Below are 5,649 nucleotides of genomic sequence, written 5' to 3'. Positions count from 1 at the left end.
CTCATGAAATTTCACTTGGGTCCTATTGAATTTTATGTTCCCACTAATACAAGAAGATTTTGTAAAGAGCCCTCATAAGTGATCATCAAAATTATTAGGTGCAAGGTTCAGCATATTTCTCTATATTCTTCCCTTGCTATGCACCATTGTTGTTTTCTGACTCTAGGCTGAAGCAATAAAGAGCATGGCAACAGTAATTGCTTGTCATTGCTGTATCTCTTTTTTGCTGTTTGTTTGGATATTTCCTTCACTTTCACCCCACCTTTCTGGTGAACATGATTAGTTGTTCCTCAGCCTTGTGCTCATATACATCAATCCAACTGGCCTGGAATAAAATGACCATGAGACTGCAAAATCTGATATGTCCTTCTCAGTTCAGTGATGATTCAGTGATGATAAAATAGATGTTCAAGAGCTCTTTTTTCTAGGATTATAACTCATTGTGTAATTTTCAGCTAAAACTCAATTCAGATTTATGACAAACTAAGGTCACTTCAAAGAGGCTTTTGAACTCTTAATGGAAAAATATCACCATGTGACTTACCATAAAGATTAAATAAGTTTTTCTTGCCTGACATACTAAAACCATGAAGGTGAAAAGTTTGATTTTGGTATGGATTGCACTGTTCTGGATGCATCTCCTATAGCTTATGTTGAAACCTTTAATGATACCTTGCATTAGAAGTTACTGACATAAATATGATTAAAGTAATAGGCGTAGAGGCAGAAGATTCCTTTTCAATGTGTTCAGTCTATTATTTCAATTCTAAATAACAGACTGTAAGAATCTGTCTACATAATCTGTCTATTCATCAAAAATCAGAACATCTATGAGTTATTTAAGATCTCAAAGCAAAGCTCTATTCTGGCTGAAATCAATACAAAACTATATATTAATTAAACAGAAACAGCATACAGCTCTCAAAGCTAATTAGTATTGTACTTTTCAAATAACATTATCTATAACTGATAGACACTACATTAATTCAGCCTTTATTTATCTCCCTCCTCCATATTTTGTCCTGAAATATCTTCCAAAACTGACTCAACCTTTAAGAAGATTGATTATACCTAGAAGCATGTAATTTCTGAACTAAGGTTTTCTTAACTCTTGTGTAACAATTTCTCTCCTTTTCTCTCACCTCCTCACACAACCCCATTTTCCTGAGATCTTGCTGTCCTCTAGTGGCAAAAGGCTATGACATGTAAAGTTGTGGGAGCATTTGAAAGCAGATGTCCTCTCCTTCACTATGATTTTCATCATCTTTGCTCCAGGTAACTTTCAGGCCTCTCAGAAAATGGGGGGAAAAAAACTCAACCAAACAAAAAACCCCGATGATTTCAACTTGCCAGACTGTAGCAAAGTTACTGAGTGAAACATAGCAAGTTCAGTAGCTATTTGAGCTTAGAACTATGCCCCAAGATTGAATTGTTAAGCACCCTACAATTAACCACAGGTATGTTTAATTATTTTTAGCTTGAAAAGAAAAAAGCAGACGTATTAGAGACTCTCATAAACATGCTTATTGAAATAAATTATTCTAAGACTTTAGATAGGATTTGCAGCCTTTCAGACTTCAATTGTACAGTCCTGCTTCTAAAAAAGATCATGACAAAGTCCTGCTTATGAATGTTAATTTCTAACTTGTTGAGCTAAGGATGAACTCTGATCAATTCAGTTACCCTGTCTCCTATACTCACAACACCTCAAATGACTCAAATCCCAGATGCGCAATTTTATGTCGGGTCACAGGAAGACTGCAAGGTGTAATGATGGATGTAGCCACAGCCATGCTGTGACACATGAAAAAGGGAAGACATCTATCTCTTCACCATCCAGCAGCCATCACCTCAGCTGCACATGGCTCCAGAATTCAACATACCAGCCAGAGTGGCTGGTGAACCATGGCAAAGCAGATGCCCAGCATGAAGGTCTCCGAGGAGGACAGAGGCAGATGTCCAGATGTCTTTCACGCAGATGAACAAAATGCAGATGTCCAACAGGGCAAAAACCAACAAAGTAATTCTAAGATTTGGCAGTTTCAGGCTTTTATGGAACAACTAGTGTACCAGATGCAAAACAGATCTCAGTTGAAAATCATCAGGCCTTGTTAAAGAAAATGAAGAAGCTGAGTAAGTAGATTGGCCATTTGCTGATCAGCCATTTGCTTACTCGGATTTCACTCTGTGCTCAATGTACCATACTGGGGAAAGACAACAAGTTAATAAAGAACAGCCCAATAGCAAGTCTCCTTTTAGAGCTTATACCATACAATCATAGACTCATGAAAGGGTTTGAGCTGGAAGACACCTTAAAAATTATCTGTTTCAACTGCCCTGCCATGGGCAGGGACACCTTCCATTAGATCTGTTTGCTCAAAGCCCCATCCAGCTTGGTCTTGAACACTGCCAGGGGTGGATCATCCACAGCTTCTCTGGGCAACCTGTTCCAGTGCCTCATCACCCTTACAGTAAAGAACTTCTTTGTAGTATCCACTCTAAATATCCCCTCTTTCAGTTGAAAGTTATTGCCCCTTGTGCCATCACTCCATGCCCTTGTAAAAAGCCTGTATAATCCAGGACAAATGCAATCTTTTAAGAATTATATTCTACATCTTTTAACTCTATGTCCTCACTAGAATTACCTCATCATGTTCCATCATACACATACATTTTTGAATAATGAATGAGGTAATAAAATATTTTCAACTCCCTTCAGTGTAGGCAAAAACAATTTAATACTGATTCATGAAGGATTTTTAACATACTTTGTTTATGCATGTAGTATACAGCCTTAAAAGTCACTCCAGCCTCTGAGTTAAAAAGCAAGGATGTTGTGCAGAAGTTTGGTCACTTGTCTTTCATTTAAAGCACCTTCTGTTTTCAGGTCATTATCACCATTGATTCTAAACAAAGCAGCTTTCATTTTTACTGGTCAATCAATCTGTGGCAACTTATCATCTTCAGCCTTCCTAAGCTTCCCTTACCTTGCCATATCCTGACTTTGTACACTAAATTTTACTGGAATGCATAGGTATCAGATACATTATTTTATAAAATGAACATGTGCTAACTTGGAGCTGAACTTAAAAATACATGTTAAAAGCCAAACCTTCGTGCAAAGGTCTAATTCCTGCAGCTGTACTTTTCTCTATGGGACAGATCCTTAGAGATCCATAGAACTTGTTCGCCAATAGTCACCAACAACTCCTAAAATGAAATAAAGTCAGGAGTAAGAAACTCCTTAACAATGCATCAACAATACATAATGTAGTAATAAGAGCTGGCTGAGGTTAACCCAGCACATTTCACTCCTGGAATGTTTTAATAAACTGTCTAAATTATGTAAATAAGGGAAATGGTAAAGAGGAAGCTGCTCAACTACCCCAAATATCTTCACTGACCAGTGAAGAACTTTATGACACAATACACCCAGCATCAATATCCTCAAAGGACTAAGGATTGGGCTGCTCCAATTGACACTTCGAAAAGTAGCATAACATGAAGAGAAAATTTTAAAGAACTTGATAAGGTGTTTTCTCCAGCCAATTATTTTGCGGGTCAATTAATTTCTGAAAGCTGACAGCTTATTGTCAGACACTGTTTCCAATATTTGTGCAATGAACAGTTGGATTGCTTCCTGAATTGTCCTAATCAGTGATTTAATGCAAACTTTGTTAGTTTACAAATTAGATATTGAAGTAAGCTATTCTAATCTCTAAACATTAGGAAAACCAATCCATGAAGCAATAGGGAAGTAGTGTCATTTTTCTGTTTAGAAAGGGTTGTGTTAATATGGTCTTTATTATCCATAAAAATTCCATAATGCACCCAGGGGCAGCATTAGAGAAATAGCATTTACAGTTCTTCCAATCTATTTGTTAATGTCAAGTGGATTATTAGAAGGAATCCAAGAGCTCTTACAATACTACACTTTTTATTCTAGGCTTAAAGCTTGGAGATTTCGATATTCAAAAACTCAGAATACAAAAATAATTCAGTTCAAGCACCAGCATGAATGTATTTTTAATTGTTCCCAAAGCTCAGACAGCAGTGAAGCAGGGAAACTGCCTGATACCAACACACAAATGAAACAAAGAGCCTTCCTTTGTTACAGAACTACAGATTTACTTGCTGAATCACCTAACACCGTGCAAGCTATGTTATTGTCAATATTAGAGAAAACATAGCAGCACCCCTCCTCTTCCATATTCTGTATCTGTCTTTTTCACTGAAGAAGGGTTTAAGTGGAATAGATCACCAATGTGATTTATCAGTAAATTATATTCAGACAAGGAATTGTTTTTTCCTCATGAAAATAATTTTCCCATGAAAATGGGGTAAAATTTGGCAGGGGTGGGGGGAAGCACATATTCTCCAAACCCAAAGTTTTTACTCAGGGAAACAAAGCAACATCTTTTGTTCTATTTCTACTTCTGTACACAAAAATAACTTCCCCCTCCAATATATTTTGATACTCAAGAATGTCTCATTGGAAAGACACTTCTAAGATTATTTTTTTTATTCATTGTTAAGAGGAAATGGCTCCCTTGGTCATGGCTAACAAACCTGGCACATACAGGAGGCAAAACCTGTTTTGAAGTAGTGACATCTTTGTCATTCACACCAGAGGTGGGACAGATTCTGAGATTTGGGAACAAATGGATGTTCTCAGCCATGGGGATCCGCCACACTGAATTCCCTATGACATGTGAAGGAACCAAACAGGGTTTCTTTGAGAGACAGAGAAGTAAGTGTCATAAGGAGTACATAAGGGGCTGATAATCCCATGGCTTTGTTATTGTTGACAGGGAAGATCTTCCAACAGGCTATTCGCAAATTTCATCTGAAGCGCACCAGGTGCAAGCACTGACCTCGGGCATGACACGGCACCACTGCCCAGCACTCAATTCTCGGTGGTGCCACCATCAGCTCTTCTCAGTTGCTCTTCCTTGGAGGGTACCAGCTGATCTCAGCGGTGACAGCCTCCAGCCGGTGAGGGGTAATTCCCCTGCAAGGTCTCCAACACCAGAGCTGGTGGCACACCCTGCGTGTCCCTCTTTAGCCAAGGACAACAGTGCGACACAATCATGCAGACCAGCCCGGGATGCGGCACAACCTGAGGCTGCGGGTGACAGAGAGAGGAGAAATGGACACTTGAGAATAGACGCGATGAGGAGAAAATGGGCACTTTTTTTTTTTTTTTTTTTCTTTTTGCTAAAGCATCTCCGGTCAGGCTGAGATGGTGCCAGCGGGAATGGGAAAGTTTGCCGTGACCTTACATTGGCTGGTTTTTAGCCGCAAAACCCTAAAACGCCGTCGCTTTTCTCTGAGAGCAGCAGATCCCGCCGCCAGCCCCTCGGGCTCTCCCTCTCCGCTGTCCCCCAGGCCGCTCCAGCAGCGTTCCCCAGCAGGGACCCGCCATGGGACGGGGCGGGAGCGGCAGGAGAGGGAAGGAGGGAGGGAGGGAGGCGGCCCGCGGGGCAGGGCAGCTTCCTCCCGCTCTCCCCTCCTCGTCCGGCGGCCGCAGGGAGCGGGCCATGGCCCGCGGCCACCGCCGGGAAGGCTCCGCGCCGGGCACGGCCCCGCCGCCAGCGCCCGCCGGGGGCTCCGGGCCCTGCGCCCGGGGTTAGAGCCTGGCCCGGGGCC

The sequence above is a fragment of the Zosterops lateralis genome (genome assembly GCF_965231275.1).
Source record: "Zosterops lateralis genome assembly, chromosome: 1".
Taxonomy (NCBI): Eukaryota; Metazoa; Chordata; class Aves; order Passeriformes; family Zosteropidae; genus Zosterops; species Zosterops lateralis.
Note: the sequence above shows the minus strand (reverse complement) of the source record.